Here is a 13884-nt window from a genome sequence, read left to right on the forward strand (position 1 = left end):
CTAAGGCAACGCAGCCTGAAAGCAAGCAAACAGAAAATCCAAACTATCGTTCATTACCACCAAAAAGTATCTTCTTTTTCAGCAGTAAAGAATGCAAAGGGAACATCCCAGCCTAAAGGTTGGGAAACAGTTCAGAACTTGGCCGTCCAGAACCATCTTCACTTCCTTTTTTTTTTCTTTCCTCAGAATCCAAGTTGGCATCAAGTCTTGAGGGATGTGCTTTGCTTCTCAGACTACTGTACTTAGGAATCATCTGGGGATCTTGTTAAAATGCAGATTCTGATTCAACAGATCTTTAAGTAGAATCTAGCCTGCCTTTCTAACCATCTCCCAGGTGACCGCTCTGCTGCTGGTCCATGGACACCACCTTGAGTAGCAAAGCTATTGGCTTACTGGGAAAAAAAAAATGGTGGATGGTTGTTTTTGGAGACATGCAGACACGGGTTCGAATGCCACCTTTATCAGGTCTTAGCTGTGTGATCTTGGGTGAATAACTTTATCTGTATAGTGGGATTAGTATCTATTCTATAAGTGATTGGAGGATCCTTTGAGATATTAATAAACAGACACAGTTCTTTTCAAATTAGTCTTTCCCTTGGCTCTCCTAAGCTCATTATCTTGTCCCCCATCACTCTTCTCTGATGATCCAGTTGGCTTATTTCTCTTTACTCTGAATCTTATTAAGTAGCTTGTGTGCACATGCACACACACCATACATTCTTTGAGGGCATGATCATATCTGATTTTATTTTAGTACAGAAATCAATAAAAAGCATTCTTAAAGTTAAATTTTGTTCATACAAAATTCTGAGTTGTACAGTAATACTATTGTTTCCTGGTGCATCATGTAGGGGCAGGGAGGCAAAGCTGTATTTTTTTTTTTGGTGGTTACAAAAACGTGCTTTGGGTCAGATCTGAGTGCCAGCTGCACTTCCTGCCTAACTCAGACTGACATGCCTGGGGTCCAGTGTCTTCACCTGTAAAATAGGATTTCTGCCTTAAACTCAAGGGTTGTTGGGAGAATTAACTTGGTTAAGTTACGCAAAATCCTTACCTAATGTGATTGATTACAAAAATGACCCCATTTCCCCACTCCTCCCAGAATCCTTCCCGTTTTCTAAGGCGACCCTGAAGCTCCTCCCATTGAAAGGCAGAGTCTACTTCTCCACCCTTTGAATCTGGGCTGGCCTCTTCACTGGCTTTTAAAGGGGACTGGAGGAGGCGGCTCCTGGGTGGCTCAGTCAGGAGCTTCTGACTTTGGCTCAGGTCAAGATTCTCAGGGTTCGGTTTGTGGGTTCAAGTCCCATGTCAGGCTCTGTGCTGACCTGTGCAGAGCCTGCTCCAGAATCTCTCTTACTGACTCTCCCTCCCTCCCCGACTGTCTCTTAAATAAATAAACTTAAAAAAAAATAAAGGGGACTGGAGGAGAAGTAACTAGGCCTCCTTTTACAATCATGCTGAGCCAACATGTGATCAAGCCCGACGACTCAGTAGAGCTGTGCAGCCCAGCTACTCCCCGGTTGCTTTAGCTAGTGGTCAGCCAATATTCAAGGGCAGGGTTGCCTTGGTGACCACACAGTAGCCATAAGGGAGCCTGGACAAGACCAGTGGATTCACCAGGTCCAAACTCCTGGTCCACAAAGTCATAAACTAAACAGTAGTCATTTTAAGCCATTACATTTTGGGGTGGCTTGTTCTGCAGCAATGGATAATTAATAGTCTACAGAAGTAATTTCTCCATATGTAATGGTTGGGGAAGAAGGTACTTAACAGAAGATGAATTTCCCATAGCACCAAAATTTGTACTTTTTGGCCAATAGTAGTAGTAGGACGGTGACCAGGCTGGGAATTGGGATGCTCAGATTCTAGTCCCAGCAGCTTTTCCACTGGACAGCCATATGACCCGAGGCACATCATTTAACCTCTTTGAGCCTCAGTTTCCTCAACTGTAAATTAAGGTGCTTAGAACCAATAATTTTTAAGGTTCTTTTCTGGTTCTAAAAAGGTCTGAGGGTGCATTTTTCCAGAATGCCATACTCATTTCCTTGCTATGAGATAGTTCTGAACTCAATTTTTCTTGTCTTGTAGACTCAGAATGTAATCACAGACAACCTTGATGGTATCAGCTTTGCTGTTTACAGCAGTTGGTTGTGACATTTCACACTTATCGTAATAGCCTTGTGCTGAATCTGTGAGGTGGGCCTCCTTGCCGTGGACCAGGAAGCCACATGGCCAAGCTCGTTAGGAGTCTAAAGAGAAATAATGCCATGTACGTTCTGGTGACAATCTAAGTATGTGGCTCTTAACAATTCTTCATGGGTGCAGGAAGACTTCTTTAATTTATTTTTCGGTTGCACTAGTCTGGAGGACTGATGCTGTTGGCTATCTGACCACCGAAGAAGGGGGATAATGCTTCAAAGCCATGAAGTACAGATCCAATCTTTATCACACATAAATGACCCAAGGTATGTACTCAATTATCAAATGGAAGGAAGATTTAACACCCAAATCAGAAGAAATGTCAAAACTCTTGGGTGTAGAGGCTGACTATGGGCCTAAGAAACATGTGAATCACAAATACACCCAAATACATGTTGTATGACAAAGCTATGCATGTGGCAGATGCTAAGGACACCTCCTCCCAAGTACGGGGTCCCACCTGTGTACTGGTCGCACATGCTCAGACACCGTACTTCTGCAAATGCAACAGAGCCTCCTCTGCAGACACAGCGGCCAAAAAAAAAAAAAAAAAAAAGGCTGTTCTACTGTCCACTTCTACAACTGCCATGCAATCAAGTTAGGGTATTTGCTTGTTTGTTTACTTATTTTTGAGAGAGTGATCGTGTGTGGGCTCTGCGCTGAGAACCGAGGGTCTGATGCAGGACTCGAACTCACAACTGTGAGATCATGACCTGAACAGAAGTCAGATGCTTAACCCACTGAGCCAACCCAGCTGCCTCTCAAGTCAGGGTATTTTTATTCCCAGAAGGAGTTAAGCTAAATCAGAGTGCATACACTACAAGGGCAATAGTCTATTCTAACTTAGCCTTCAAATCGACATATACAAGTGTACATGAAGAAGCACTGGGTTGTGGAAAGTGTGAAATCTATTTGGCTCATTCTTTATCAAAACCTTTCTCCGTGATGGAAACAAATGATGTGCAGCTGGAGAGAAGCAGTAGTCAGTAGGGAAAACACCGCAATGAAACACGGCTCACTGCTACCTGCCTGGAAAAAATGCAGTTTGAAATGACATGGAAATGAACTTTAGAGACGAGTCATCCAGTATTTTCTCTGACTTAATAGCCTAAATACCTTTGTCCTGCTACATATCTTTAGAATCAATTCACCTCGCACTCTTCTCGTGTGGATTTTTATAGCAGCTACCTTGCTGGTATCTTTCCCATTTCATTCTTCTTCTTATAGCCAGAGAGAACTTTCTAAAACACAGATCTGCTTAAAATCCTTCAGTGGCTTCTCTGAAGGCTGTAAGATCCCCTAAGGCTAGGACTGTGTCCCGGGCACTTTGCTCAGTGTAGTGCCTGATATCTCTAGGTTTACAAGCATCCTGTCTCCAAGGTCGAGGAAAGGTTTCATTTAATTTTAGAGAGCCACTTGTACACAGAATAGAATTTGCTGCTCACGGTAAAATTTGAGACATACCCCTTTTCTTTTTTATTTAAAAAGTTTTAATGTTTATTAATTGTTGAGAGAGAGAGAGAGAGAGAGAGAGAGAGAGAGAGAGACAGAGCACGAGTGGGGGAGGGGCCAAGAGCAAGGGAGACACAGAATCCAAAGCAGGCTCTAGGCTCTGAGCTGTCAGCACAGAGACTGACTTGGGGCTTGAACTCACAAGCTGCAAGATCATGACCTGAGCTGAAGTTGGACCCTCAACTGACTGAGCCGTCCAGGTGCTCCTTCCTTTTGTCTTTTAATATTCACTGTAGCTCAGGGTCATCCTTTCTAAGATGCTTGATGACACTGATTGCATATTTTGAGTTTTTTTGTTTTGTTTTGTTTTTGAGAGAGAGAGAAAGAGGGAGTACAAGCCTGGGAAGGGGAAGGAGGGGGGGGGGAGAGAGAGGGAGAGAGAGGGAGAGAGAGAGAGAGAAGGAACCAACCCCAAGCTGGCTCCACACCAAGTGGGGAGCCTAATGGGGGGCTAGATCCCAGGATTCTGGGATCACGACCTGACTAGAACTCAAATCAAGAGCCAGACACTCAACTGAATAAGCCACCAGGTGTCCCTTCAGTTCTATTAAGTATCTACTTCAGGACACACATTCATCTGATGGCTATGTTGTGTTTGAGGATAGGGTCATCTTGATGATATATAGTCCTTCTGAAGATTCCAATTTCTGTGGGATCAGAATATTCTCAGGTGAAAAAGGTGAGCAGATAACAGATTTCACTGTCACGTTATTCTCTTAAAACACCACTCAGGTGGTAAACACGCTAAGAAAGGCTACACCTCGGTGACCCATCTGACCTGCAGACAGGTGAAGGCTGAGATCTACCCTCCCCTAGGAGAGGCTACCGCGTCTTCTGACTTGTCTAGATAGAAAGTCTACCTGCAAACCAGATAATGACAAAAAAGGGGGGCGGGGCTGGCAGCAGCTAGGTACTATTTAATGAAGATCCCAAAAGAGCCCAAGATTCAGGATTTTTGGAAACATTGTTAAACTAGGGGAATTTGCAAGTCCTGGTGAAGAAACCCAGGTACTGGGATTGAATACTGAATTGGTATTCAATCACTGTCTTGCAAACGGGAGTCCATTCCAAGAAGCACAGCGAGTGGGCTTTTGCACCAAAGGCAGGGCAGTTCCAGGAGCAAGGACAGCAGTACCTGCTCCGCCCTTGGGCCGGACTCAATTCTGGCCAGAACTCAGCTAGGTTGTGTTTCCAGGCTCAGAGAGATGGTAGGTGGGAAGTCAGGGGGATCATTCCAGCTTCAGGCTATGGAATATATTTAGTTGACATGCAAGTTTTTGTTTTTGTTATTTTTAAGTGTTTATTTATTTTGAAAGGACGGGGGAGGAGAGAGAGAGGAAGAGAGGGAGAATCCCAAGCAGGCTCCACACTCAGCACAGAGCTGGATGCAGAGCTCAATCTCACAACCGTGAGAGCATGACCTAAGCTGAAATCAAGAGTCGGACGCTTAACCCACTGAGCCACCCAGGCGCCCCTGTTCTAAATCCAGATATGCAAAAGCTCTTAGAACACAGCTAAGATTGGTCATATTTATCTTTAGATGTCATTGGATATCGAAATCTTCAGAACCGTTAAGGACCAGCCGCGGGGCCAGATGCCACGAGACATGCACTCATCACATACTTGCTGAACAGAAAGAACAGTACCAGGATGGACACAGAGTGAGCAGAGAAGAGACATAAACCCAACCCCGCCTTCCCGTATTCATGTCTGCTCCATTCCTGTTCTGTGATCAAGGCAGCTTCTTGTAACTGATTCTTTACACGTTAGGAAAATACAAATAACCCCGGAATTATACTGACCCTTTAGAGCTTCAAAACACTGTTTCAATGACCTGCCTTGTGACTGCTGGGGTATTCTAGAGACACTGCTGTTTAGCCCCAGAACCTTTAACATGTCTCCTAAAAATAGTATTAACTGGAGGATTAGATGTGGGAATAAGTGGAATTTTGTGTGTGTGTGTGTGTGTGAGAGAGAGAGAGAGAGAGAATAAATAGAATTTATTGTGTTTAAAAGCAGCGATCGCTTTCCATTTCCATTTCTACTTTCCATTTCTAGTTCAACTCTCAAAGGTTTCTCATCTTTTCTACAGCAATTACCATAACAGCTTGGGTACAACCACTCAGGACTTTCCTAAGCCAGGGTGAGAAGCAACGTAATTCTCTCACAGTGACAGGCAGATAATTAAAACACCTTCTTTAATGATCTGAACCACCTCATGGAACACTGACTTCTTCCAAATCTACTGGGCAAAAGTCTATACCACAGTGGAAAATAAAATGTACTAAGTTACTGAGGAGAAAATAAAATGTACTAAGGAGAGTTTTTGTTTTGTTTTTAAGGTTAATTACAGTCCTGGAGGGACTGTAAAAAAAAAAAAAAAAAAAGTCCCACTGATTTTGAAATTTGTCTTCTATCACTGAAAAAACTTATTCAGTGGTGGTTTGTGAAAATCTCACCTCATCAGGGCTGCCAAGGTCAAGTGAGACCCAAGCCATCGCCCTGGGAGATGCCTGCCTAATTATTAAATATTCAGCAAACAGTTTGTGACCATTTAACAGTTTGCACCTGGCACGCTCTTACAGCGTGCGGCTTCCTAGAGCTGCACCCTCCCCGCTCCACCCCTTCTCACCGCCGCCCAGGGCGCCAGCACCCCAACCGGAGCAAATCCTGGGACCCAAGGACGTTTCAAAGAAACAGCGGCGGCCAACACTCCATTTCCGTTTTATTCGAAAACGCTCCGATGCTTAAAAATGGGGGAAGGGGACACTTAGAAATAAGGGGAAAATCGCTTGCAGTTTTTCCAACTCAAGTTCTCAGGCGCCGTAGAAAGTTCATTAGTTAGGGATTTAAAAACAAAAGTGTTTCATACACCAACGAGATGCCAAGCTTTCCAAACTGTCCTGGTCTTTAGTTTGGGGACTTTTTCAAGTCCCGCCGGCTCCCGCCCCCTCCCCTTCTCCCTCCTCCTCCCCGACCCCCGGGCTGGATTTCGCCTCCCTCCCCGTGCCTTTGTTGAATTCTGTGACTTTTCCGAAGTAATCAAACTGAGAATTGCCTCACCCCATTTTTTTTTTTTTCCACCCTGGCAGAAGGAAGTAAAGAAATAAAAACGACCTGCGAGAGAAGTCGGGGAAATAATGCCCCCAAGCCGAGGTCGGCAGGAGGCAAGCCCGCGGCGGGGCCCGACACGCGGGGCGGGGGACCGTCCCTACCTGGGGCCGGGCGGCGGCGGCGGCGGCGGCGGCGGCGGGGTCGGGGTCGGGGCGCCCATGGCTTCGCCGGCCTCGGGCGGCGGCGCCGGGAAACGCCAGAGGCTCAGCGCCGCCCGGAGCCCGCCGCGCTCGCAGCGGCCGCCCCGGCGCCGTCATTGGGCCGGCGCGTCACGTGGCGCGGCCGGCGGGCGAGCCTCCCCGGCACGCGTAACCCTTTACCTGCGCGCCCCGGACCGCGCGGGGCCCCGGCGGCTCGACCCCCCGACCCCCGGAGCCGGGCTGGCCCTCCCTCCCCGCGCGCGGAAGCAGCAAACCCGGGCGCTCGCGACGATCCGGGCGCGTGCCCACCGCCTGCCGGTGCCGGGAAACGTCTCGGTGCCTACTTTTCTGTCGCGCTGGACAGAGAAAGGAGCCCCCTGTGAATCCGTACGTGCACGTAAGCGCACCCCCTGGCAAACAGACCTGTACCCCTCACCCCCGTGTTTTTGTGTGTTTGTTTCCTTCTCAGTTCTGGTTCATCCGCTGAGACCCGCTGTGTGCACTATCGCCTGCCTGCACCATCAGAGATGATGGGCTGACACACAGCGCGGACGCTGTCACGACGTAACTCCTAGGGAAGCTGCACACACTCGCCTGCACCCTGGACACCAAAGTGGGAGTTCGGCGAGGCCACGCTTTCCCCCTTCCCTGTCTTTTCCCGGGCTCTTGGCACCGCGGCCGCAGCCCTGCGTGCACACCTGCTGAGCTCCACGCGGTACTTTGTTGCAGTGCGTGCACCTAAGGTGGGTGGAGAGCTGGGGGCTCTTCCTTAAAATAGTAACTACTTAGGTTTTGGAGATTCTTTTCACCTGTGCTCCCAAGTGGAGTTGGGTTTGACAGGAAAATGCGTTAAGCAACTGCGCCACCTAGCTCACCCTCTTCTCTCCTCTTCCAACCGTCCAGGGAGAGCCAGGATACAATAGGATGCTGGAGAAGCAGCGGGACGGAATACTATTTAAAGACGGACATGCTGTCCTTAGTTGTTAATGTGTCCACTGCAGTGATTCCTGCCCCATTTACACGTATGTCAGGATTTGTGGGAGAAAGCTCATTTTTAAAAATCTTGCCAGTTGTCTAGTACCTACATGCTTTAAAATGATAGATGTAGAGAGAAGTTCTATGCTCTTTTGCATTATTTTCTGATAAAACGCGTTGTCATAATAGAGGACCCTCATGCCCAACGTCTAGTGGACGCTTTACTGTCCACAGAATATTGGTACATGTCTCAGTTAATTTGTTCTGACCAAAAAGCCATTGGTATTTATCTTCGGTTTCAGAGTGTGATTGGTTCCCAGACTAGCAGAATCAGCTTCATCTGGAGGAATCTAGTAAAAATGCAAATTTTGGGGCTCTACCCCAGACATACTGATTCTGAAATAGGTGGGGATAGGGAGGGTGAAGAAGTAACCTTTTTTTTTTTTTTTTTTAAACAAATCTTCTTTTAACAAATGATGGACGTTCTAGTTTGAGAACCACTGCACTAAGGGACTCAGGTACCTTCATCTATCAGGCTGGGATTCTATACAGTCAGAAGTGGTGGTGTTATTGATTGTCTTAATTCAGTGTTACATAATTTGTCCTATTGATACACTGAGACAAAGCCCTCCCATGTGTCTATACACGAGTCGTCTGTACTCCATGCAGATCATGTAGAATGCCTCATGGAGGAGGCCTGAGGGGATCCGTGTGAAAAACACAGGCAAAAAACCTCTGGTTTCTTGATGTCTGTGGAAGTGAAATACCATGATTCAGTTAGTATTTTAGGTGTGTTCATGTTTCCACTGGCATAGAAATCCTTCCGAACCGATGAGTAGCGAAAGATAGAAAAACCAGGGGTGCCTGGCTGGCTCGGTCCGCTAAGTGTCCGACTGTGGCTCAGGTCATGATCTCATGGTTCATAGGCTGCGTCAGGCTCTGTACTGACAGCTCAGAGCTCAGCACAGAGCCTGGAGCCTGCTTCGGATTCTGTCTCTGTCTCTCTCTGCCCCTCCCCTGTTCACGCTCTGTCTCCCTCTCTCTCTCAAAAATAAAAAACATTCAAAAAATTTTAAAGAAAAAGAAGGAAAAACTGATTTGAGTGGATTTGTCAATATAGTTCTAAATTTGTCAGCATTGTTCTAAAAAAAAGCCAGAATTTAAAAAAGTTTATGGTATTGGCTTACGTTATAACCCAGAACAGCACCATATTTATGCATTTTAGACTTTTGGGAAAGAGGTCACGGTTGGATTCTTTCCCTTTAGCTCTGGTGTCTCCACTGGGTGGAGAGCACTTTTCCAGTTGCCTGCATGGATGTCTTTACTTTTGAACTCTCTAGGTCCACCTTTATTTTAGTATTTCCTTCATTTTTGTCTCCTAACCTATTCATTTTACATCTGTAATTCTACTGTCCACCCAGTTTCAGTTGGAGCTGGAATTATGTGTGTTCTCCGTTGTCTGTCACGTAGCTCTGTCAGTTAAGCCCTGAAATCATGCCTCCCCTTAGCGTCCTCACTGCTGCTGTCCTAAGATCGAGATCTTCTACTTTCTGCCAGATTATTGCAGTAGTTTCTTTACTGGTCCCCAGCTTCTGGTCTCTTCCATCTCTGATACACCTGACATCGTACTGCCTGAGTCATTCTAAAATACCATTTCATCCAGGCCTATCCCTGTCTCAGAGCCTTTTCCACAATTCCCTATGAGCTACAGAATAAAGTTCAATTTCGTGGATGTATGTTTTTATTTAAATAAGCTCTGTGCCCAACATGGGGCTTGAACTCCCAACCCCAAGATTAAGAGTTGCATGCCCTACCCAATGAGCCAGCCAGGCACCTCCAGAGTAAAGTTTAAAAAGCCAACGTAGCATCTGAAGTCACCCACAGTATATGTTGACTCTTCCTGTCTTCCTTTTTTTGCTCACACAGATTCCCTCCCCTGAAATGTCTTTTTGACATTCTGACAGCTAAGTCCTGTTTATCCTTCAAGCCTCCGCTGTCACCTCCTCTCAGCCATCCTTTTTCAAGTTCCCAGTTCAAGTTCATTGCTCCTCTGCAGTGTGTTCTCAACACCTGCCATTCAGTTTATCACAGTCTGTCTTACATCTAATTTAGTTGTGTCTCCTTTAGATTGTAGGATTCTGGAGGGCAGGGGTTGTGCAGGACTCATTTTCAAATCATCCTGGGGCATAAGCATAATGTCTTGGACAAAGCGAACACACAATATTTGTTGTGTCCTTGACCCTGGGAAAGAAGATGCTTCAGTTTGTTGAACAGCAAACTGCATGTATATGAAATGCTTTTATGAAAACGATAGCCAACTCCTGTACATTTTCTCAAAACTGAAAGAACAGGTGTAATCTTCAACTTAAAGGATTTAGATCAGAATCCAAGAAGGAATTCCCACCATGGGTAGTGGAATTGGGAGAGTTTTTGAAGGGGGCAATTTTTTTTAATGTTTACTTATTTATTTTGAGAGAGAGAGACCACAAGCAGGGGAGAGGCAGAGAGAGAGGGAGAGAGAGAATCCCAAGTGGGCTCCATGCTCCGCACAGAGGCTGACGTGGGGCTCGATCTCACAAACCACAAGACCACCACCTGAGCAGAAATCAAGAGTGGGATGCTTAACTGACTGAGCCACCCAGGTGCCCCTCGAGGCGGCTAAATTCTAAACAGAAATGTCTAAGCTACATGAAGATGAAACCCAATAGGTAATTTCTTAATTTTTTCCCTAATGCCTTGATTTTAAGTTTCTCTAAGAATGATTGTTTCATGAAACTAGACACAGAGTTTCATCTGATTATTCCCTACTTATCATCACTTAAGCTCATCATTGCTAACTTGTTTAAAAAAATTTTTGTGTGTGTCTGTGTGTGTGCGAGAGGGGATTCTCAGTTCCAAGAGGCAAGAAACGGAAAAAGGTACATTTGGGAAGGCTCCCCCTTGGTCCCGCCCTCTCACCTGGAGGCAGTTTATGAGTGGGACAACTCCTTAGTTATCCTTCTTCCCACCTCTGCTCCAGGCCCCAGGAGGAAGCACACTGTCCTTGCACTTGCCCATAGAATCTTTTTGTTTTTCTGTTAAGACTGTGAAATCTTAGAAGGCACAGGCTACTTTACTAACCTTTGCAAAATGCCATGACCGAATAACTATTTGCTGAATGAGTACATCAACAATTGTGGTATACCTGAAAGTCCTGGGAGTTTTCAGAAACTTCCAGTGACCTTCAGAGCCTAGCCTGGTCTCTAATCTGCAAGTCAGAAAATATGTTATAGGTCATAATCCGTCAGTGCCTACTGGATACTCAATGCTATACTTTGTGTGCTTTGGAAAAGTAAACACTGATGTTATATTGACATCCTATTCAGCTATTCCCCCTGGATCTCTGTTTCTAGGTTTTTACATCTGTGAATTTAGAATAGTAACTCTACCTACATCATAAGGCCATTGTGGAGATGGCTTAGTACATACCGAGCTCCAAAAATAGCATCTGGTATACAGTAACCATGAAAAATTACTACTGGGGGCACCTGGATGGCTCAGTCGGTTAAGCGTCTGACTTTGGCTCAGGTCATGATCTCGCAGGTCTTGAGTTCGAGCCCCAAGTCGGGCTCAGAGTCGAGCCCCAAGTCTGTGCTGACAGCTCAGAGCCTGGAGCCTGCTTCAGATTCTGTGTCTCCCTCTCTCTCTGCCCCTCCCCCACCTGCGCTCTCTCTCTTGCTCTCTCTCTCTCAAAAATAAATAAACATAAAAAAATGTTTAAAAAAATTATTGACAATCTCTACCCTTGCCAAAGTTGGGGAAGAAAAACTCCACACAAATCTAAGTAGTTTATCTTTTTATTCATACAAACAATACATACACAAGACTGTACATTGTTTGAAGACCGCAATAATTTTCTATTGTAACAACTCTGTAATAAAATTTAACTAAATGTAACATTTATGAAAATATAAATCTCTGATTGGGTAATTCTTCCCAACAATACAAAGTTTACATAAAAACATTCAATATGAGCTATCAGTTGCAAACAAGGTAGGAAAAATCATTCAAGTCACTTGTTAAACTCTATTGGCTGTTACATAGAATATTCACACACTACATTTAATCCATCTAGGCATTTAATTCTTAGAAATGTGTGGCATGGCGGTCCAACTGATCATGACAGGAATAGGAATGTGTTGCCTCAGAAGGCAATTGACTCATATAATCAACTTCAGGTGATTTCTACGTGGACTGGGCCTTCTCTGGGCTACCCCCTTTCTGGCTGGTAGCTAGACCAGGAGGAATATACTGAAAAAAAGTCTTTCACCACGGAGTAGGGTGTTTATATCTGAATCCCATCTCTGTATGCTTATGTGTCAAACTGCTTTCCAAAGTGAAATGCAATGAGCTTGGATTCCCTGTGGATCAGATCACTGCTTCTCCCACTAGCAAAAACAGTCAAGACGTCCCTACCTTTTTTTCTCACACTGGTCCTCACCATTCCTTATATAACGACTAGAGCAGAAGCTATCACTACCTTTGTTTTGCCATTTACAAAAACGGTATAGCAGAGAGGCTAAAGATCTGTCTAGGCATACTCGGCGAGTTCCTGGTAGAGCTGGGCTGACAGCGCATCGTTTCCTTGGCCATTATCCTGCTGACACGCGTCACTGCTGTCACTTCCGAGCCAAACCAGACCCCCGCTACTGACAGACACCCTTCGCACAGTCGTCCGAGGACATGCCACGTGGAGGATATGGAAGGAAGAAAATCACTTTCCCTCTTTGGAGACGTGATTATTTTCTTTTAAATAAGTGAAGTCGTGTTTAAAAAGTGTTTGATACCATTTCACAGCTTCTGCTTTGAATGGGTGCGATTATAAAAGAGCCCCAAAGAGCCCTTGAGCAGAAAAAGGCTGACAGAGGGAGAAGCATACATAGAGTGTGGGGAAGTAAGAAAGTGATTACAAACAGGGACAATCAGGAACTTCTGGACACCCTTAAGATTTATGGAATATTTTAGCACAAAGACAGGCATATTCAGTTGTCCCCGAGTATTTGGTCATCTATCTGCGTTTTACACAGGAAAGAGGAGGAGTAAGAATAAGGCAAATGTCATCAGTGTTTCATAAGACGGCGTGTCGAGAAAGCTTTCTTTCTGGTAGGATTTACTGCAGGGATTTAGGAACTAGTGTATGCTTCCATAGAACTAACCGAGCAGCACAGGCTTGTGTTAGTCCAAGGATGGAAATGAACAGATGTCTTGACCCAATCTGTGATGCCCTCTCTGTAATTCCTCTTTACACCTGGCACAAATAGTCATTCCAAAAAGACACGAGAAGATGGCGCGTCCGTATTCAGTGTGTTCTCCTGCAGCCCAGGAAGTCGTTTAAAAATCGTTAATGTTCCATGACAGGGAAGCCCTTGCGTGCAACTGTCCCAGCTGTGTCTTAACGAAGACCGACTCTGCGTGTTCGGTAGCCCTAGGATAGTGGTTAACTTAGCTCTCGTGCTCAGTACAATTTGTGGCCCCACGTTTCACGGCCTTTCCCTTGGGACACTGGGAGTACACTGGGGGCGTTTTGTTACGTTATTTTGCACCTCTGACCTCCCATCCGTAGACTGGGTTTACACAGTTGTCAGGCTGGTAAAATGTAAGGAGAGATTAAGGCTCTGTTTACTTACGGCCACACAATCGTTACGTTCACAGCTCCCAGTGATTTCTGTAGAACTAACCCCAGTCTGAGCAGTCTGTTTATAGTTCTAGCCTCTGTCATCTGAACCCGTGGTGTGGGTTCTGCGGCTGCTTCCCACAGAGCTGATTTAAAAAATATTCCCCTGACTTTCAGTTGATGTAGCCGATTAAACACCATTTTGAGACATTCTCGGTCAAGACTTCATTCCCGGATTAATTTTGACACCCCCCCCCCCCCCCCCCCAAAAAAAAAGAAGAGCAAACTCCA

The sequence above is a fragment of the Panthera leo genome, chromosome B1, assembly GCF_018350215.1.
Source record: "Panthera leo isolate Ple1 chromosome B1, P.leo_Ple1_pat1.1, whole genome shotgun sequence".
Lineage (NCBI taxonomy): Eukaryota > Metazoa > Chordata > Mammalia > Carnivora > Felidae > Panthera > Panthera leo.